Genomic DNA, 23,641 nt, shown 5'->3' on the forward strand with positions numbered 1-23,641 from the left:
GTTCTATGCCCTCCTCTTCGGTACGTCCACGTAAAATACGATCCCAATCAGTGGCGCCAATTCAGGAAAATGAAGGGGGGTAAGGATTTTTTTTTTACCAAGTTGCAAAAAGTTATTTTTTCAAATCCAAGAAAGGAGCTCCTCTATTTTTCAAGAAGGATACTACAATGATATTTTTTTTTAATATAGGGGACAATTGCCTTCCCCCTACTTGGCCCCACTGATCACATGGAATGTTCGAATCAAAATTATAGTCGCATAATGTTTACTTTCAGATGAAAGTAAGAGTGAAACTTTGAAAGTGAGACTTTCAGATTTTTTTTTAATATATTTATAGTAATCATGGTTTCACTTTTTTTGACGTTTGATTCCTATTAACAAGGGTCACTCTTTACTTACATTTTTCCAAACTGTTGGATCTGTGGATTTCTTAAAATTCCCACTGTTTAGCTTCATTTTTGTACAGAAATACTTCGGTAATAATGATCATAACTGAAAAAGTACACCTTAAAAAATATTTCTCGAGGGAGACGGAGAGTCCAAAATGTCAAACGGAATTTTGGTAAACAATTTGAACGTTTTCTTATTTTTTCTTTCTTTTTTCGAACAGATCTTAATTATCATTTACTTCCCACTAGTGATAGCGACTTAACCAACCCCCTCAGACCCCCCAACAGAGATGAGCAACACCATTGATTATTTATTATAAGGATTCTGTTTCTCCTCTCTAATCGAACTTTTACTGAGATCCTGACATTTTTCTGGCAGAAGTCCCGATTAAACAAATTTGGGCCCGCCTCCTCCGCTTTCCCTAGAGAGGATGGATTATGTCCAGGCACCAAACCGTTGAACCACGACAATTGATCTTACTTTCCATAAAGTTCGACTGGCATACAATAGTCCGTTTAAGGATCAGGGGTATAATTTGATATGGGGCAGGGAGAGGGCAACTGCCCTCCAGACCTCACTTTGCCCCCCAGCTGACATTAAGCGTTTTCAAAAATCTTGTCTAAACTAAGATAGGCCTACATAATTTGAGCATCGACAGAAACAGATCAGTTTTCTTTAGTATATGTTTGCCTTTATGGTAGGCTACTATATGGCTCATTTTTCAGTTTTTACTCTCATTTTCACTTGATTTGGGAAAATCAGCTCCAACCTTGCCTGGGATTTTGACAAAATTACGCCACTTTTAAGGACGGACTGAAGATCGTTGATTCAAATTCATTATTAAACGACGACTCTCAGCAGTATTTCAAACCATATTTGATCACATAAATTATAACAGTGTTAGCATTTGTGATCATTATTCATGGAGGCAACGAAAACTTGGTCTTTTAGTTCTTCAAAGGCTCATACTAAGAGCATGTGTGGCTATTCAGGCACGTGAGTTTTAACTCACTAATTTCGCATAGTTTTGGGCTCAATAAAAAGTTAATCAAGTAAAATCACGTCAATCAGGTAGGCTCCAATTAGCTTTTAACAGTCTAGTGAAATTAGATGCTCTTTTAATCCTTTCAAGCCACCGAAAACTTAAAACAAACTGAAACACTGAAGCTGAAAATCCATAGGAGACTGATGGTTGATGCCAAATATGATTGATCTGGCTAAAGTGAACAGTTTTCTCCTTTGGCGTTTTATGTTCTCTAAACCTGGAAATTCCATATTTGCGTTTGCACACCCAAATTCCATAATGTATGTCCAATATGGCCTCGAATTTCCGTTTCCTGATTCAACCCTTTAGAAAATGTAAAAAGATGAGCAGTAGAGTTTTTTAACTAGTTGTTCTCAAACATATCCCAGAAAGTAATTTGTAAGGCTATCTCACGCCTAAGAGCTAAGCAATCGTTAGGGATTAATGAAAACAGGGTACTCCTAGTCTTATTAGTGGTGGGCCAAGTCTTATTAGCCATGTGACTATTTCTCATGTAATTATCATCTCTGGGTATCATTCAGACCTTTTTTTTTTACCTAAAATCTTCCGGCAGTTCTACAAAAAGGGAACTACTGTCATACAGTGCTCAATTTTCGCTACGACTTTCGGAATTTCAAACACAAATTACAAAGAGCACTAGAACTTTCAGTTCCCGATCTACTGATTCTCCTCCTAAGTTTTATGCCCACCCTTTCTAGTCGAAGTGGCAGGGATGAAAACAATTAATACTTGGAAGACACTTCGTTCTTTACCAAGTGCCCCCGAATAGGTGACTCTGATAGGCAGCTTCTTTGGGTAAGAGTCAAGAAGGTAACTTTTTCTAAATTGAAAATGCTTAATTGTAATAGGTGAATAAACCATTAGAGGATTGATATGCTGCCCAAACTCTGTGGTTTCAAATTCATACCTCAACCATTTTCCTCTCATAATTTTGTCTTGTAAACCACACATATGTCTTGAGTTTGATAAAAAAAAAAAAGTTTCACAGTTTCGGATAGATTCTCCTTCTATCAAACTATCGGGTATCCGCAGGGTTTCAGTCAAACTCTAAAATATCGAGCTAAGTGCAAACTGTCCTCACTTTGAGATTGAGCGGGGAGTAAGACAAGGATGTTTCTTGTACCAAACCCTATTTAATTTCGTATTAACTTGGATATTAAAAGCAGCTGTGGAGTACCAAGAGGTTACAATAAGTCCATCCCTATCAGTACCAGACCTGGAATATAGCCTACTGACGAAGTTGATCTATTACTAAGTTCATGCAAGAAGCATACTCCATTCTCGACGATCAATCCAAGAGGGACAGGTTCATTAACCTGCACAAAGGCTAGCAAAAAAAAACAAAAAACAAAGACGGTAAGTACAAGTGGTATTAGTGATGCAGCCGTCACATTCAATAAACATCCCATTAGGAATTGTATCTATTTCAAACACCTAGGCAGCCTTAAGAAGAAAACTCCCTTTATTTCTTCACTTGGACCATTCTTCTCTGTCTAAGGTAATCTCTACAGAGCATGCGCTAAGTTGCTTTAAAGACAAAATGCAAATATTCGATGCAAAAGTGTCTGAACAACTCTACAGTTGTAAAACATGACTACTAAAAGTACCAGAAGTCTGGGATTTGGATGTCTTCTACCATAAACTCCTTCAGTATATTCAGAAGGTAGGTGACCCAAATAGTAAGCAATAACATGATCCACACTAAAACTGGAATCCCCCCCCCCATATCAAATACAGACAACAACTCCATTGGTTTGACTATGTGCTAAAATCTCATGACGACGAACGTATCTCAAGAATGCTTGAAATGCCTCTCATTGCCATCATGGAAGAAACGAACTGAGAGTCAAAGTAAAACACAGCTATCTGTTATCAGATCCAACCTGGAGCCAAACTCAAACTTGTATAGATTTCAATAGGGGCAGCCAATTTGAAAGCTTAATTCACCCTCAATCAACCCTTACCATCAACCCTAAATCAAACCTTAATCAACCCCTAGATTTAAAAAAAAAACTACAAGGTCGCGTACCAGCTACCATTGCCTAAAAGCATGTTTTTTACTTTAAATATAGATAGTTTGACTGGCAGTATAGCCCAAAACAACTCAAAAAGTATATACAATTGTAAAGTGCGCGCTGGAGATGGTGAAAACTTAAAATTTACATAAACAATCTTGCTAACTGATACTGGAGGGACCCAATTATATTTATCAGTTAACAACTTAACAGCACTAACAAAAACCTGCGCAAACTTAACTTTTACAAAAGCTTAGCATTCTCTAGGTAGGGAGCAGGCTGATAAGATAGTATTACTGCAAAGGTTTCCAAACAGCATCACCTCATGGGAGTGTTTATACTTGTTTGATTATTTTGAGATTTGAATACATATTCTCCTTGCAATTCCAGGCCATGTGGTAGCTGAGATCAAACCTATGCCTTGCATTGCCATGCAGAAATCAATCCCTCTGTGCTACCACAGGATTATATCATGGGGATCAAAATTTCTTACCTGCACTAAAGTAAACTCTCACTTTATGGACAAAGCAAACATTCTGCTAAACCAATCTGGACTAGACCTATAGTTATAGGTTTAAGAAAAAAAAAATAGTAGTAACAAGCCTGTTTTTTAAGTAATAATTTATTTCATAACCCACTGTATGAATATTAGAAGTGGAGTAGCAAAACGAAATGAAAAACATGAAAAACAAATAATTCCACAAATTTTTCCTACAACAAAACTAAAAAAGTGAATACATCACAACAATTTAACAGAGGATGATAAGGACTTAACCACCACTCCTTTCCATTTTGTATACATTTTTCTGTGAGACATAAAATAAGTACTTCTAAAAAAAAAAAAAAAATACACAACTCATTTATCTCAAATATCTTGAATACCCACAAATGGAAATAAACCTGATAGAAAATAAATCAAATGGTTCAAATATGTTGAAGAGTTTAGCTAAAGCAATACTGGAGCATCGACCATAATTTAGGGCAACTTGTGCCCTTAGCTTCCTCTTAACATCAGCAAGCATAGAATGTCAAGTAGCTGATACAGAGGAGCAGATAGGAGGCTGAATAGCACCTCATCTTACTGGAAACAAACTAACAGAGATTAATACAAGTGGTGTAGCTAAAGGGTAAGGAGGTACAACTGTCTCTGGATGTAACCTCTGAGGAGGGACCATACTGAGGTTTTTTGTCAATACTATGATCTATTAATACTGTTACAGTGATTGTGGGAGAGGGGACAAAAACTGGCACTATCCCTAAGCACTCAAAACACTATTTATGCCTTTACTCAATACTAAGCCACTAGCAAAGGAGCCAACTTAACTAAGAAGGAACCAGAGATAGTTTGGTAATTCACATTAAAAACTATATATTCTAATCCTTAGAGATATATCTAAACCAATTTTCTCCAAAAAAAGTAGAAATAAGATGGCACAATCAATTATGCTATTTAACAGCAAACCACCAGCATGCAGTTGGTGATAAATTAGTAAAATCTGGAGAATATGACAGAAAAATGCATGAAAAAGATGTGGTGATAGAAGCATTCCACCACCATCAACTTGCCAAACTCTGTAACAAAATTAGCTGCTGAACAGCAATACAAAATTAGCTTCTTCCAACAGCAATACAACATACAAATTAGCATATCAAAGACACAGAGCAATTATTATCAACAGGTTTACTCTGTGCCGTGTAAGAGGATAGCATAGGTCATAACAAGCCAAACCAAATTGTCTAAAAATAAAATGTACTTCAGAACCATCTTTATTTGTTTTTAATAATAACATATTATGGACTAAATATTTGAGCTGGGATTCAACATGCAGTCTGAGCCCATACTGAGATGACATATAATCTACTTGAGGAAGAAAGCTTTGAAGCAGAGCATATTCAAAAACTTTGCTTAGAGACCAGTAATATAGGCCTACTGTAATGCATACAATTCATATTCACCACAGGCCCAACAAAACTTATTGCAGTTACTTATAATAATTTATTGAACAGTCCTAGTTATTTTGCTCTACTAAATTTTGTTTGAACATCAAAATCAATCTCTAGCAAAAACAGAACCTAATTTTGCAACCTTCTAATACCCTACAATTGAAATTAACAAAACATTGCTAAGATAAATTTACTGAGAATTTTCTACCTGTACTAGGTTGGACTAGGTTGCAAGAAGTGTTTTGGGACTCAATTCAGAAATGCCAATTCCTTCAAAATTACTTACAACAGGCACTATTAAACACAGAATCAGTCAGACCCTTAGAGAGCTGGTAGCACCCAGGGAAATGTAAATTACAGCACCTCCTCCTAACTCAAATATAAGCAAAAAAGGCCAAATCAAAGTGAAAAAATGGATCAATGTGGGTAATCCCCCACCTGCAGCATCCAAGGCAGCTAAACCAGTTGACCCCTCCCTTTGAATAGCTTGGACCCTTGCCACATTACAGTATAGAAGGAACACTTCCACAAAAAAAAGAAGACATGTTTTGTTCTGAACAAAAAACTATAAAAACAAGATGCTTACCTCAATACATTAAAAAGTTTCTATTTACAGAATTTTCAGTTGCTTTCAGTTTAATTACATCTGCCTTACCCCTCTAGCATCTGGATATATTCCTAGTCTATGTTCAAAATTTGTTGATTTTGTTGTTGTTTTCTCGAATTGGCATTATGAACCAATGACACAACTATTGATGAGAAAAAAAGCTCAAAAATAGTAAGACCCATTACGCAACCTCTTCTGGCATAAATACTATAATTTTTACTTAATTAAACTCAGTAAATTTTATGAATTTTTTTTTGGGAATAGGCTACTTCTAGTTGATCTGTATCTCCTCTGCCCCTAATGCATGAATATACAAAGGGCTGCAGATCTTGTTGTATTTTTTTTCAGACTAGCATTATGTACTAACTGTTGATGAGAAATCAGTACAAAAAATTATGTAACTATCAACATCAGAAAATTTCTGTATTTATTCAAGGACTAAAGATAGGCTTTAAGGAGGCTTTGAGGCTATCTTTGAAAAGTGTTGTGTTGGAATCAAATGGTATTTCTCTACTATTGGTATCTGGCAAATCTGGATTCAGTTAAAAAAAAAGAATCTTGCACCAAGATAATCTGGTAAATCTTCGGATTAACTCACTAATGAGATAGCAAAGTAACATGCATTTAGAGTCAGAATTTCATTGAATCCAAATAGAACATTCATTTGTATTGAATGGGAACTTTACCCCCTCCCACTAACAAGCAAATATATAGGCCTACCCTGAGTTGTACAGATAGGCTATGCTCTACAGATAAGCAATGGTAACTTAATCTTTATCAAATTGGCAGTATTAGCAGAGTGCAATTTAAAACTAATTTATGTGTTAGAAAAAGTGGAAAACACTTATGAAAATGGATAAAAGCAGAGCAGCTGACAAAATGTGTTAGCTAGGCTACAGATATTCTACATATTGTAAAGTAAGAATTGTTTCCTTCTCAATAGCAATAGCCCTTATTGCTATTATAGCCCTTATATAGACATTTATCAAAAGGACATAAACTCCAGGCCCACTGCTGTCAGGAATTTTGTTGAATATTTATTCACATGTAATTTCATGAAAATCCATCATTCTAGAGGGGGAGGGGTAGAGTTTTCAAAACAAATATTGGGGCTACAAAAAGGCATTAAGTTTTGCAAAGTCCTAATGATAGCTGTGACTTTACCTTTTTCCAATGAGACCAAAAAAAAAAAAACTGTATATACTGCCTATTTTGGAACAAGAGATCAAATCATCTAAACTTCATGTTCTTCTTTGAATTATTTGAAATAGTTTTGGCGGGAAGCGATCTAAAAGAAATATGGAATAAACAGAGGGGTATTGAACTTATCGGAAGCTCGACAAATCAAATGTACTAATAAAACAGAATAACCAACCTAGAAAAATGCAGACACGTAAAATAATATACATCGTGAATATGAATGTTTCAGAGCATATACGTTGTGTATGTAGGCGTACCTTGTTCACCTCTCATTCCAGGCAATCTAATGGTCCTATGTAAACAAATATTGGTCCAGTAAGAGTGGCAAACTTACTCCTACCGTTTACCCGTGCCATTTAACAGAACACTTGGAAAACTATAGGTTCAATCACTATCTTAGCTCTATGACCATGGTTCTAATGCTCTAGGAATGGACGTGTGGACGGATAATGAGCTAACCTCATTTCATACAATCCTAATAAGGGGGGGGGGGGCTAATGCCAGAATTGCCTCTCACTCAATTGGACTATCTGTCTTGGCTTTTTCTACAATTAGCCATGGCTTGATGCCTACAACTATTCCATTTTAATTCAAAGGCTCCTCTAGGGCAAGGTTTGGGAGGGATCCTTCCAAAATCCTATTTTTCCATATTACTGGGCAACTTTTCAGTGGTATCTTTTCAAAAATATAGGGAGAGTAAAACGTATTTTTCAAAATCTAGGAGGAAGCAATTTATTTGTTCTTTTTTTTAATTTCTTCAACGAAAACACAAAAGAGGGTGTTGCCAAGATCAAGATATGTCCCTCCACTTTTTATTCAGACAATGATTTTTTTTTTCATTATTGGACATCCCATCAAAAAATTCCACGTACGAGCCTGTTCTAGGGTACTATCGACAACTTATTTAAAAGTTCAAACACTTTTTAAGTTTCCGATAACCACTCCCTACTCTCAGGTGTCCTAGGCGGGAAACCCTTCCCTCTCTTTTCGGGCAGAGTTCACTTTTGTGCTGAAAAGGGAGAGGGGGTAGAATTCCAAACAATTGCACCAAGATGCGGGCTAAGGCTGGCCACTTTGTTTGTACTTTCTTAATCCCGAATTTCCTAACTTGACGAAAGAATCTTCTTTCATTTTAAATCATTTATACAGCTGTACAGAATTTTAAATCATCCAAATTATTTATTTTTAAGATCGTATTGCATTCAGAAAGCTTTTAATATGCTTTTATAGCATTGGATTGCAGCCTGAGTTAGCCTATTTGATAATACAGTCACGGTTATTGATCACAAGTTGCACAAGTTCTATTATTAAATTCACATAAAGAGAGACAAATCTTACACATATCCAAATAAAAAAAAGTTCTATCAACTGAAAGTAAGGAGCAAAATCAAAACTTATAATGAATAGAAATTATTCCATGCATTAGGGGACTGTCTCCTTCTCAAATCCTCACTTTTCACGCAAAAAGTTTGAATTTTTGTTAAAATTTGTCAAAACAACTTCTGTAACGCAACGGACCAGTGAACTGGAATAAGAATTTTTATAAACACTAGAAAAAGAGTACATTCAGTACATGTGGGGGAAGCTCCCCCTCATGTCCGGAATAATTTCTGTTCGTTTTAAGTTTTAATGTAGCTACTTATTTTCAGCTGAAAAAGCTCATTTTTAAAAATTTAATTTCTGATCGTTTATCGAATTATGCCGGGATGTCCCTTTCGGTGGAAAATTTTGCCCGCTGACAATTTTCCCTGGACAGTTCTCTCTGAAAAATTTTCCTTACTTACTTTTGAAAAAAAAATTGTTTTTTATTTATTTCTGATTGTTGTTCAAATCAAGCCGGAAATGTCCCTCCGTCGAAAATTTTTTTCGGTAAATTCGCTAAACCCTACCCATGGAAAGTTGTTCCTGCGGACCATTCCTCCTGTGAGAAATCTAAACCCCTTGAAAAAGCCCCCAGAAAATTTCTTCCCCATGGAATATTCTCCCCGTGGAAAATCCCATTTCCTCCTCCAAATAATTGTCCTTGAAACATTTCCGTATATTTCCAGATAACAAATACTATATGTGAGCAATTGACAAATTGAATAACTTAGAGTGTATCCCCCAGGGTCTGTGGGGGGGGGGGGGTCACATCATCCACACAGGCATAACCATTGGACTTTCAACTGTTCTGGACCAAATCACTATTTATAAAAAAATTGATTGGACATCTTTGGGGAAAAGGAGCGTGGGAGGAGAGTTAGAGACACTCTGATCTTTTGGATCACTTAGAAAGGGGAAAACGAACTTTCCGTCAGAATTAATCCCCTTCCGAACTTCTAGGACCGTTGATTCGATACGACTACCCCTGAAGAAAAAAACAACAAAATAAACACGCATCCGTAATCTTTTTTGGCAAAAATTACAAAAATCCACATTTTACAGGTAGGAGATTGAAACCTCTACATTAGGGTTCTCTGATATACTGAACCGGATAGTTGTTTACGTTAATATTACTTGACTATTTGGGGTGTTTCTCCCCTTTTTTGAAAATCTTAAAAAATTCTCAAGCTCGTTGCTTTTGATGGGTAACATTAAAATGAAATAATTTTATGAATTCTTAAATCAGCATAAAAGATTAATTCTTTTTCATTGATTATTTGTTATCAAATGCTTTTTTAGTGTTTTGGTTACTACTGGGCTGAATCAATCCTTACTTACAATTTGTTACCGTAAAGTCTTTAATAATAATTTCGAATTGCGTGACCTGAAAGCAAAATTGTCCCACTGGTCGAAAACTCATTCTGAAACGTGGATATAGATTTTGATCCTTTCTACTTCCAACATTATCAGGAAAAGTAAAAAAAAAAAAAAACCTGAAAATACATCACTATACGAAAAGGTAAGATTGAGTGTAAAAAATAAATATTTCCTCTAAAACAACATGAGAAAAAAAAAACACCAAAAAAAGTCGTAGGATAGTTTCACTCTGAAGTTCATCTCATACAAATAACGGAATAGGACAAATTGAATGAACGGCAAGCTCAATTTTGATGTCTTTTTCTTACTTCGGTTACAGTTGATTAAATTTTTTCAGCTAGAAGTAAGATAAGATTTTCAGAAAGTAAGAAGCAATAAGGATACAAACAATAGCTAAGAGCTAGTATGGCACTTGTGACGAGAGATCGGATCTAGTCTGGTTATGTCAATCACGCATCTAGAATTTGTGCTTATTCTCGAACTCGCCAAAGCACTTGAAATCCCCCCAACTCCCCCAAAGACATCAGATCTGTTCCAGTTATGTCAATCACGTATCTAGAACTTGTGCTTATTATTCCCATCAAGTTTCATCCCGATCTCTCCACTCTAAGTATTTTCCGAAATTTCAGGTTTCCAAGATTCCTGTTTCCCCCCTCCACCCACAGTGTCCCCGGATCCAATCCGAATTGAAAATGGAGCATCTGAGACATGATATATTTTTATATATCAAGTTTCACCCATTCGATCACCGATCACCCATTCGTGAGATAAACATAGCTAATTTTTCACGATTTCCCCTCCCTCTAGCTCCCCCAGATGGTCGAATCGGGGGAACGACTGCTATCAAGTCAATTTGTGCAGGTCCATGACACGACAACCATTCTTCATCGCCCTAGCTTGTCAAGAAGCATCGAACTCGATAAAGCGCTAGAAATACCCCCTCCCCCAAATCCTCCAAAGAGAGCGGGTCCAGTCCGGTTATTTCAATCACGTATCTAGGGCTTGTGCTTGTTCTTCCCACCAAGTTTCTTCTCGATCTCTCCAATCTAAGTGTTTTCCAAGATTTACGGTTTCCCCCTCCAACTCCCCCCAATGTCACTGGATCCGGTCGGGATTTAAAATAAGAGCTTTAAGACACGAGATCCTTCTAAATATCGAATTTCATTAAGATCCGATAACCCATTCGTAACTTGAAAATACCTCATTTTTCTAATTTTTCCGAATTAACCGTTCTTCTACTCCCCCCCCCTAGATGATCGAATCGGGAAAGCAACTATTTTTTATTTAATTTGGTCCGGTCCCTGATATGTCTGCCAATTTTCAGCGATCGCCTTATTGATCACATATCTAGTTTCGGATCTTCTTCATGTAAAAATTGGGATGGTCCGGGATTCGAGCCTGAAACCTCTTGCACCCTAAGCGAGAATTATACCCCTAGACCAGCATGCCACACTTAAGAAGAACAAGCACTTGTTTCATCGACAAATAAAATTCTTCTCAACTATCTCGTTCGCTCACTCCCTTCCAGATGGTCGATCTATTTCTAATTTAATCTGGTCTAGTCCCTGATACACCTGCCAACTTCATCGTCCTAGCTTATCTGGAAGTGCCCCAACTAGCAAAACCGGGACCGACAGACAGACAGACAGATCGACGGACAGAAATTACGATCGCTATATGTCACTTGGTAAATAACAAGTGCCATAAAAAGGTGAAACTCAAAGAGTGTTTTTTTCTGAGGGGCACGACTTAAAGACCATGATGGCAATGTTAATGCTAAGCAACGAGGGTCGTAACGAGTCTCTATCACTACATAGACCATTGGAAAGAGGAGAAAAAATAATATTAGATGGCAACCTTAACTCCAAAATTCGGTTTTAACAGAATAGGACAATTTCACTGTATGGTCTCAATTGATCATACTGGTTCACATAAGATCCGTAAGAAGATTACAGACAAAAAAACAGGAAGGAAACAAATTTCCATTGTTAAGATTGAAGCTGGAAATGCACACACTGACATAGAACCAGGGGCTTAGCTCCAGCATTTTATTGAGGGAGGGGGGTAAGAGGGTTTCATGTCAGGATAGTCAAGGGGATGAGCTACATAATATTTTTTCTTCAAATTATTGGAGGGGTGACCTCCTTGCCCCCCCGAGACGACGTCCAGGCATAGAACTACTAAACAAAATGACGGTAAACGCATATGAAGCGTTGATAGCTTTTTTCTTTTCCAAAATACTTCAGTGCTTGGTTGAGTTTGATGACCTCTTGCTAATTAAAACCAACCATATTGTTTCTATAGACCTTTCGGTGAGTCGAAAACACAACTATTTTTAGCCTTACAATCAAGTAAATTATTCCTGTACTTTTACATTTTTATCTCTTCTCTAGTTCAGCTAGCTAAACTTGGAATGTAAATGACTTTCCTCAACGAAATCTCATGTTTTACTGAGCAAAAAAAGATAGGTTTTGCCTGGGCCTCACCTTCAACATTTTCATTTAAGCAACTAACCAGGGGCTGTGTTCTCCCCATTGCAACTAGATCAAATATCAAACGTATAGAAATAATTGTCCAAGTTATATTATATTATATATATATATATATATATATATATATATATATATATATATATATATATATATATATATATATATATATATATATATATATATATATATATATATATATATATATATATATATATATATATATATACATATATATATATATATATATATATATATATATATATATATATATATATATATATATATATATATATATATATATATATATATATATATATATATATATATATATATATATATATATATATATATATATATATATATATATATATATATATATATATATATATATATATATATATATGCCAAGCACGTACATTTTTCACGTACGGCATTTTTCTTTGGAAAAAAGCTCAACACAAGTTTTATTTGATGAATCGCCCAGATCTTCAGAAAGATTTAAGGTTCTGGGGCGGGCACCGAGGTTTATCACTGAATTTTTTAATCTTTGAGTCGATTTGAAAATTTTCATCCCGATACAAGTATTTAATTCAAATACAGATCTTTAATCTGTTGTTTTTTCCGTGTTATTCCAAAGTTGCCATTTTCGGCATCTTAAATGATAATTTGAATATTGGGGATGATAAAATCTTCCCCGATATGGAAGATGCTTCATGTAGATAGGACCAAAAAGCAATCAAATTTCTCGAAGAAAGTAAGTCCATGTTTTCCTTCCATATCTTTTCCAAAATTTGATAAAAACCGACGAGGTTTGAGGTAGAGGGGGCGAATATTCCCTTGATGATACCATAGATGCGCAAACACAAGCATAGGCCTGTGGATTATACAGCATAAAATAGATACATTCCTTTTGCTATCAAGCACTCACTCAGTAGTGTCAATTCACTAAAACAAAGAGGATGCGTGCACTGGCAGATTCAGGCGGTCGGGGGAGGACCACCCTAAGACTTTTTCTGCACCCTCTTATCCTCTTTTTTACTCTTTTTTTAGAATAAATTTGTCAATTTGGTCAATTATAGGCACCTTTGTCACATTGGCACCCAAAGATTTTGCTCATTGGCGCCCTTGTCACATCGTGATTCCTCCAAAATTTTGCTCTATATCCAACCCTTGGGTGTGTAAAATATGTTTTCAAAATGTAGGAGGATAAATCCGATTATATTTAAAAAAAAGTATTTTTCAAAGAGAATACAAGAATGGGTTTTTTCAATCAATGGGTGGAGGAAGGAGGTGGTAAAAAATCTAGGAGCAAAAGCACCCTTCACTCGATTTACACCCCTGCAGCTCTAAGTAAATGGGGTTTTAATCAAAATCTTTTTCAATCAATGACACTGACACGTACGCAAGGGGGGCCTTCGGACCCGGTCCCCCCGAAACTATGTGAAATGTTTAATTTACCCATGGTTTCATGGGATTTCTGGCAAAAGTAGGACATTTATTAAGAATCTAGATTCATGTGTGAAGCCATTTTTGGGGGATTTTACAGTATGCCATTATCCGGTCAAGTCACTGCCCAATTAGTAACCCATTTTCTGTCTAACTTTTTACCCTCTTTGAAGTAATTAGCAATTGTGCTGTTATTTTTTATTTTTTTTTTTTTTTTTTTTTGTAAAGAGAGTTTGCTTTCCACAGCAAAATAGAATTATCCTTGATATTAGGGCTTTTATCCCCCCTCCCTTTCAGGATAAAGTACAGCTTTTAATGGATCAATTTTGGAAACTATCATTTTTCATTAAAATCTACGTTTTTGCAATAAAAGAACTACCCCCCACAGAATCCATATTGCACTGTTAACCCTAAAATTTCCCTTTCAGTGGGATATAATAGATTCATCACTGGTTCTAAATCGCTATGAACATAACATGAGCCTAAAACATACTTTTGAGGCTTCAGTCTTCTCCCCCCCCATCCGCTACAAGATTAAAGTTAATCTGCATTTTCCGACATACTTGCTTTTTGCATTACTAAATAAAAAAAGTGCTACTTTATATCTGCTGTTTCGAAGGTTTTGGGCCCCCCAAAAAAATTCCTGCGTACGTGCCTGCATTGACATGTGTATAATTAAAAAAAAAGTATAGTTTATTTTGGCATAAAATCAAATAGCCATTATTGTCACCATTCTTGGCAGGCTACTCGCCATTTATCGCTTCGCCACGTGCCTCGTATATTATATTACCGGAATGTCCGCAAGTTGGTGGTGAATGTCCGACATACCTTTTTTCTCCTTGAATTTACTCAGTGTTGCCAGTCAACTTTTCCGATTTAATGCAAAGTTTGATGATGACACGTTAGGTTTGGTTAAGTGAGGTTAGGTTGGGCTAGGTTAGCTTATGTTAAGTTTTTAACCCATTTCTGATATTTATAACCAAATTAAAATAATCCAACCGAACTTCAACTTTTACCGTCATAGCTTGCATAAGACTGAAAAGGCTTATTCGCAAAACTAATTGAATCCAAGCAGAGAAAAAGTGATTTCAGACATTCACCGATGAAAATCGACATTAACCAGATTTTTGACATTCACGGGAACATATACACAAGATATGGCTACCTGTTTGAAATCACATCTAGATACAAGAGGCGGGGTAATAAGACGATCGGGCTTATAATTCATCTGAAGGGTCTATCTCGTGAAAAAACAATCGAAAATTATAGGCAAAAAATTCACCGTTTAAATATTTTGACAATCCCCTTAAGGATCAAACTTGTGTCGAAGTTCGCTTGGTATTCAAATGTGCTAAGACGTAAACATTTTTCGGCAAAATAACAAACAATTTCTAAGGCCAAGCTTGTACAACAGGCCTTGTGTATACATGATAGAACTGATTCTTTAGTTTCTTTCATCCTTTTTCTGTTTTGCCATCATACAATTGCAACCTCTAAGTTCCTTAGAAATCCATCATTACCAAACAGACTAGGATATAGAATTTTGAGTGAACACAAGAATGTAAACATGATACTAAAAGCTCAAAGAGTCATGAACTTTCTCCGGAAATTAAAGAAAAAATAAAGCCTTAAGAATGCGCCCCGGACTAATTAGAAAATTAATTACGCTCCATCTCTCAGCTTTTGTAAACATTGACATACCTCTATCTAACCTCAGACTCACCCGACTTTAAGGTTTAAACAGACTTGTTTCGGCAGCACAAAAAGGCTCAACCTAATTCTCCAAAATTCCGATCGATCAGTAGAAAATGTGATTTCAATTATTTTTTTCAACTTTCCGAAAGCCACCTTGTTTGACTAAACCGGTCTCTAATCAGTTTGGGTTTTGGGCGGTAATTATTTCCCACGATGACCTGTCTTTGGCTTAGATCGATAAGGTGGATTGTCACCGAGTCTGGATGACTGATTTAGTAATAGATCAAGTTCAGTCAACTAAAATGTCAAACTCAGGAAGAAGAGAAGCAGAACTCAGGATGACGGAGATGTTTAGAAATAGAATTTGAACTCGGCTTTGATGATTAGACCACCTAGGAGGGATGGCTAGAGGTAAGGGGGATTGTTCTAGCTCTCATATATACAAATTTCCGAGAACTCGTCTATTGTAGATTTAATTTCAGTTCGAGTTAATCATTGTCTCTTCTTAATCTAATAATTAATATATTCAAGATAATGTCATGGATACAAGAACGTAGCTAACGGGGTAGGGCATAAGGCACACTTGTCCTTAGACATAGCATCTGTTTGGATGTTATTTAGGTAAACACATTTTTGATCTTCAAGATATTTGCTGGGGGAGGGGGATTCAAAAACAGACATTAATCTCTGATGATGAAAAGCATACCTGTGCCTCTCTTCCAGTTGCTTTCAGATACCATATCAGATTCTGCCACTTGCTGGTTTATGAGGTGCTCGCGAAGGACCGAATTTATAATTCATGCAAAGCGTGATACATATTAAAACTGCACATACCCGCGGTGACGAGGGTACGTTTGGGCTAAAATTTCAAATGTAATATACAGGTTTAAAATTACGGCATTCTTTATCGCTTGAAAAAAATCGCTTCAAGAGATTCTCTTCGTAATGACCTTTCAATGGTTCATGAGTCCATTCAGGTATCACATCGGGTTACCGCAAACATATATATAAACTTACTAGTTACTTTCCCTAGGCAGAGCAGAGCCTAAAGAAGGTCTAAGTGGACTTTATGTATTTTTCTTATTTTCACTAAGACACTTCGTACAAGTTGTAGAAACTTCAGAGGGTTTCATTTGATTGGAATCTAAAGCTTTTAGTAAACATTTATAAGAATGGACTATAGGGCATCCAGCTCCCTTCCATCCCCTCTTATTTTCAAACTGATCCGACTACAATAGTTAAGTTAGCCACTAAAAACTTTACTGTAACGAGCGAGGGGTAGAGGAGAGGAAAGCCCTCTTATGCAAGGGAAATGTAAAAAAAAACAACTCAGTTTAAGAAACTTTTCCCACAAAACGGGTGTTCAAAGTAAAGTAAAGAGCTCTGTTAAACAAAAATTAGCAGAAATACAGTCAAATAATCTTCAAACTGTTTAATAATGTTAAAGTCAAATAATTCTCAAACTGATCCGATTACAATGTTTAAGTTAGCCACTAAAAACTTTCTGTAACGAGCGAGGGGTAGAGGAGAGGAAAGCCCTCTTATGGATGAAAAAAACTCAGTTTAAAAAACTTTTCCCACAAAACAGGTGTTCAAAGAAAGGTAAAGAGCTCTGTTAAACAAAAAAATGAGCAGAAATAAAGTCAAAAACAAACTTCTTGGAAATTTCATCTTCATGCCTTTAGGCCTAGTAGTAATAGCAGTCATAATTGTAGTATTTGCATTACCAGTAGTATTATCAAATGTAATAGCGGCTAGTAGCAGCAACAATATTACCGTATTGCCTTTACAAGTAGCTACATAGAAGGAGTTGTAGTAGCAGTAATAAATACAGCAGTGATAGAAGTATTGGCAGTAGCTTGCACATATTGCCTTTTGGTCAGATGATTTTCCTCTTTTAGCATTCTCCGAAAGTTCCAACTCAATAACAAAATCAATTCTTGAGATACGCTCTTTTGACACAATGCATCCTCATATTTCCCCTCAATATTGCGAATGGAGTAGGGCGGTAGTAGTAGTAGTAGTAGGCCTAGTAGTAGTAGTAGTTGTGCTAATCGTAGAAGTAGTGGTAGCATGCAAGTACCCCATTTAATCATTCACGTGAAAATTATTCTAAGGAGATAATTTTCTACCCTCAACCCTTGGTCTGTACGCTAAAGTCTTAAAGTACTTTTCAAACAGTTTGTAACAAATGATTGTTTTAAGTCCTAATGTCGCTTCGTAATTTCAGTTGAAAAACTTGTAAATTATTTTTTTTTTTCATTTAATTGCTGACCATTCTTCAAGTCATCCATGGAAATCCCCTTCCCTCCGTCCGTGTAAAATTCCAACAGGAAACTCCACTATATTACGATATTCTCGTGAAAAATCTCCTAACCATCAAAACAAATCCCCCAAACGAAAACTTATGTATATTTCCCAATAACAAACGATAAAAAAACTGGCTATCTCAAAATTCTGATCAGATGTCTTTGAAGAAAAAAGGGTCGCGGAGGTGGGCTAGTTGCCCTCCAATCTTTTTGGTCACTTTAAAAGGGAATTGAAACTCTTGCTTTCTGCAAATAAGTCCTCTCTTGATCTTCTAGGAACATTGGTTTGACGCCATCACCCCTGTGAAAAGAAACATAACAAAAAAAGTGAAAAATAAACACGCATCAGTAACCATTATTCTGGCGAAAAACAACAAATTCCACATTTTTGTAGATATGAGCTTGAATCCCTTGCAGCAGAATTCTCTGACACGCTGAATCTCATGGTGGGATTTTCAATGAGATTCCTTATTTCCAGAGGTTGTTTTCCCCATAATTCTAAAATAAAATAATATTTTCCAGGCCCGTGACTTTTGATGGGTAACATAAAAAATTAATGAATTTTACATATTTATAATCAATGTAAAAAGTCGCTCTTTCTATGTATAGATTATTATGAAAGTTTTTTTTTTGCAGTTTCATCTACTTCCTAAAAGTTTCAAATTAGTTTATCTTATTTTTTTTACAGTTTCATCTACCTTATCATTTCCTGAAAGTTTCAAATTAATTTATCCAGTCATTCCTGAGTTACACCCTTTTGACAATCCGTATGCACATTACGTGTTTTAATTTATTTGCACACTCCCCTCAACATTCTCTGAAAGGCTGGCGTGAATTCCCTTCGTCTTTTTGGAAAATAAAGTTCAAACATGTATAGCTTTCTAAATAACATATACCATATGTAAACAATGAACAAATTGCCTAACTTACCGCCCTTACAGGAGGATAAATAAAAAAAAACAAGTTTTTTTAACTGAAAGTAAGGAGCGACATTAAAACTTAAAACGACCAGAAATTACTTCGTATATGAAAGAGGCTGCTTCCTCATCAACGTCTCGCTCTTTGCGCTAAAGTTTGACTCTTTCTCTCAATTCTTCTTTTTAAAACAGTAAAAAACTTTAGCGTAAAGAGCGGGGCGTTGATGAGGAAGCAGCCTCTTTCATATACGAAGTAATTTCTGGTCGTTTTAAGTTTTAGTGTTGCTCCTTACTTTCAGTTAAAAAAACTTGTTTTTTTTATTTAATTTCTGAACGTTTTTGAATCAATGCATGTTTTGATTTTGGCTCTCCGCTGAGGAATAATTAAAACAAAATTTGCATTTTTTTTTTTTTTTGGCTAAATTGCTTTCTCATAATTTTGATCGAATGATTTTGAGAAAAAAAGAGCGGGGGAGGAAGCCTAGTTGCCCTCCGATTTTTTGGTTAATTAAAAAGGCAACTAGAATTTTTAATTTTTTACGAATATTTTTATTAGTAAAAGATTTACGTAACTTATAAATTAGCTTACGTAAAGAACTTTTGTATTCTCATATTTTTATTACATATATGAGGGGGTTCGTCCCCTTGTCAGATCCTCGCTCTTTACACTAAAGCTTAAATTTTATCCCAATTCATTAAGAATGACCCCAGAATCACAACAGCCGTAGAATAAATAGTTGAAATTACTAAAAATACTTTAGCGTAAAGAGCGAGGTATTAGGAGGAGGTGAGCCCCTCAAATGGGTAATAATTTCTGTTTGTTTTAAGTTTTAATGCTGCTCCTTACTTCCAGCTGAAAGAACTTTTTCATATTCATTTTTTCATTGTTTTTTTTAAATAATGCTAGTAAATCCTGCGCTCCCTTCATGGAGATTTTCTTCCCCCATGACAAATTATTGATGGAAAGTTCCCCCAGCATATCCTCCTCTTCTCAACCCCTCCCCCAACCAAAAAAATCCTCCTGAAAACACCTGTACACTTCCCAATAACCATTACTATATGTAAGCACTGGTCAAAGTTTGTAACTTGTTGCCCCTCCCACGGGGACTGTGGGGGAGTAAGTCGTCCCCAAAGACAAAGTTATAAGGTTTTTCGGCTACGCTGGATAAAATGGCTATCTCAGAATTTTGATCCGTTGATTTTGGTAAAATAATTAGCGTGGGAGGGGGCCTAGGTGCCCTCCAATTTTTTTGGTCACTTAAAAAGAGCACTAGAACTTTTCATTTCCGTTAGAATGAGCCCTCTTGCAACATTCTAGGACAAATGGGTCGATACGATCACCCCTGGGGAAAAAAACAAAAAAACAAAAAAAAAACAAATAAACACGCATCCGTGATCTGCCTTCTGGCAAAAAATATAAAATTCCACATTTTTGTAGATAGGAGCTTGAAACTTCTAAAGTTGGGTTCTCTGATACGCTGAATCTGATGGTGTGATTTTCGTCAAGATTCTATGACTTTTAGGGGGCGTTTCCCCCTATTTTCTAAAATAACACAAATTTTCTCAGGCTCGTAACTTTTGATGGGTAAGACTAAACTTGATGAAACTTATATATTTAAAATCAGCATTAAAATGCGATTCTTTTGATGTAGGTATTGGTATCAAAATTTCATTTTTTAGAGTATTGGTTACTATTGAGCCGGGTCGCTCCTTACTACAGTTCGTTACCACGAACTGTTTGACTACAAGGAGGTTAATATCTCCAAAGACTTAACTACTGGAACTGTTAACAATGTTGAATAAAACACTTTTCTTAAAATTTTGATTGGATGTGCTTTAGGGAATGATAGGCTTGTGGGGGGGGAGGGGCTGGTTGCCCTCTATTCACTTTGACTCTTAAAAAGGACACTAGATCATCCGAGAGTGGTGTCATTTCTGGGGGAGCAATAGGGCAGCTGCCCCCCCCCCAATAATTTGGAGACAAAATTATTATCTAAGCCATACCCCTAGACTCCCCGGATGTCGACCCTCTTTGCCCCTCCAATAAAATGCAGAAGCTACACCCCTGTCTTCGAACGTCCAATCGAATGAACCCCATCTGATCCGAAGTTTTTATGACCAACCATTTCATAAAAAAAACTTATATGCCCAGGGCATAACTTAAAACCCTTAACCCTGGATTCTGGATGGTTTGTCCACCTTGAAGGCATTGATATATGCTCTTTGGACTATTACAAACAAAATGGATATATCACAATTTTGATGGAATGCGTTTAGGGGAAAAGGGTGTCATGGAGGGGGGCTAGTTAACCTCCATTACTTTTGACTCTTCTACATCAAAAGGGATGTAGAATTTTAAATTTCCAATCAAAGAGCCTCTTCTAAAGTTCACTCGGCCACCTCTCTGATAAAAAGCTTGTATGCCCCGGGACATAACTTCCCACCTTTGTCCCCAGACTCTGAGGGGTTATGTCATCTTTGGACAGTTTTTGAACAAATGGCTCTCTCAAATTTCTATCGGAGGCGAATGGGGACAATAGACCGGAAGAGAAAGCAGCAAGTTGACCTCCAATCACTTTGACTCTTAAAAAGAACGCATGAACTTCTGATTTCTCATCCAATGAGCCCCCTCAAAAGTTTATACAACCACTATTTCCATAAGAACCTTATATGCCCCCGGTGCGAAGATTACACCCCTTGCTTTGGGGGCTGTGGGGGTGCTGTTATCTTCAAAGACATAATTGCTGGACCTTTGGGACTTCTATACAAAGTATCCTGTTCTAAAAACTAGAAAAGGGGGAGGAGTGGGGGTAGCTGACCTTGGATCACTTTTTCTCTTAAAAAAGGGCACTAGAACTTCTGATAACCATTCCAAAGAGCTTCCTCTGAGGCTCTGAAGTTTATGCGACCAATCTTTCCGTAAAAACCTTATTTGCCCAAAGGGCATAACTTACAACCCTTGCCCTGAGGATTTGGGGGGGGGCGGGGCTGTCACCCTTCATAGACATAATTTCCAAGCTTTTCAACTGCACTGAACAAAATAGATATCTAAAATTTTGATTGGATGTGTTTGGAAAAATGATGGGCGTGGGGGTGGGGCTGGTTATCCTCCAATCACTTTCGACTATTAAAAAGGGCTCCACCCCTTTAAATTTCCAGTCGGTTACGATGTGTTCAGGTCTTAAAAAAAATAAAATAAAATGTCTTTTGCCCACTTCCTTCTTTACTTAGGCAGCGCTACTGAGCTGCTTTATGATAAAAACAAAATGTCTCTAAAACTATAGCCTGATGTTGATAAAATACATTGCCCTGATCAAAATGAAGGGATATAGTGAAAGTAATAATAAATAAAAGAAATTATTTAAATTTTGATGAAGTTAACTATATAGAACTATAAAGAAATCGTAATGTACGCTCAGCAGGGCCCACCGATATGTGCACACGACCCGTCGGTTACAAACCTCTCGGTAATGGGTTAAGTTGAATGTTGACGCGGAACGCCATCGTGGGAGGATCCTCTATAGGAAGGCAACTGCGGCAGGGCGTAAGATCCAAATTTGTGGACAACAGCCTCTGCATAGGGCTGCCTAGACCCTGTTGGGCACACGCAAGACTGGGGACCTTGCAGTCAATTCCATTCCCACTCCGATTTAGATATGAATCAAAATTAAGTTTTACGATTTGATTATAAGTAATTATAAACTCTCTCATAACGTTCCATCTATGGTCACTGCTGTAGCGAGGTGGTTGAAATTTGATAAATTATTAGGTAGCTATTTTAGAATTTTCCTGGAGCAAAGATTGTTTTGAACCATTACAAGAGTGGAGAATTCCCCGCCCTATCTGACTGCATTGGAGTTTTTTTTTTAACCCAACGTTGGAATTACCTGAAGCTTTTACCAAACAAAACTACATAGTTTGCCAGTTCTTCGTTTTTTTCTCTTTTTTTCTTGCTGTAAAGCGTTTTCCCCCTTTTTTGTTATTCTTCTTATGAATTAGAGGGTTAGTGTAGCTTTTATTCTTTTTTTCTTGTTAATAAAGGCATCAAAACGTAAAAACAAAATAATCAGGTATTTTTTTTTGGTTTTCGCTGTCTTAGTTAGCAGTTAAACCCTTAATTTACATATCTACGTTTGTTATTTATGTATTAAAATGATGGCACTGTGTTCTAAGAAATTATTAACCTTTGTAGGTAGACTGCCAATCCCAGCATAGTTGAAAAAAACCAATAAAGGCAAGAGAACTCCCTCCGTAACAACTGTTTTCATCATATCTTCGCAGCCCCTCCCCACTAGAGTTAATTTATGGATACTTCCACTTCTTTTTACTGGCTTAATGTGGTACAGAGGCAAAAAGTAAATAAAGGATGCCTGATGACGCCACTAAATACAAGAGCAAGACCATACCTATTTACACCTTACTTACAACCAGTGTACATAATAAACTCCTGAAATGAAATAATTAATCACCTTGTGCCAGCGTAGTGGAACGGGCCGAGTCTTCGTGTTGAGAAGTTCTCCGGTTCAATCCCTCGTGGCGCAAGGAATTGCTGTACGTACAATCTTATAATACAATTTTTCTTCTTTTAAAAATTGCAAGGAGAATTTACGTCATCATTTTTTTCTTATACTGGTCAGATTACGTATTTTATACTTTCCCTATTCACAGACATGCTCTAGTCCATGTAATCTTGATTTCACAGTAAGTCGGTAATGGCGTTCTCTTTTTCGTTGAATCAGATTGAAATTCATAATGAAATTAATGTAAATAAAATCTTTAAAGAGAGTCAATTCTTGTCACTCATTAAGTAACAAAAAATTAACCGAAGGTAAGGATCAACAC

General features: G+C 36.4%; 1 protein-coding gene and 1 long non-coding RNA gene across 4 annotated transcripts in view; both read right to left on the reverse strand.

Moving 5' to 3' along the window:
- The window catches only part of LOC136031032 (mediator of RNA polymerase II transcription subunit 18-like), a 301,962-nt gene extending 294,686 nt beyond the window's left edge, over positions 1 to 7,276 (reverse strand). For 2 of the 3 annotated variants that reach the window (XM_065710220.1, XM_065710218.1), the window contains exon 1: positions 7,166 to 7,276. The gene's annotated coding sequence lies outside the window, so the exon portion shown is untranslated. The remainder of the gene's footprint in view (positions 1 to 7,165) is intronic. The other variant, XM_065710219.1, reaches the window with a different exon arrangement.
- A 10,725-nt stretch (positions 7,277 to 18,001) lies between these two features.
- The window catches only part of LOC136031574 (uncharacterized), a 29,334-nt gene continuing 23,694 nt past the window's right edge, over positions 18,002 to 23,641 (reverse strand). Inside the window, exon 3 of the long non-coding RNA XR_010618530.1 lies at positions 18,002 to 18,183. This is a non-coding gene — a long non-coding RNA (uncharacterized LOC136031574). The remainder of the gene's footprint in view (positions 18,184 to 23,641) is intronic.

This window comes from Artemia franciscana, chromosome 9, assembly GCF_032884065.1.
Source record: "Artemia franciscana chromosome 9, ASM3288406v1, whole genome shotgun sequence".
Taxonomy (NCBI): domain Eukaryota; kingdom Metazoa; phylum Arthropoda; class Branchiopoda; order Anostraca; family Artemiidae; genus Artemia; species Artemia franciscana.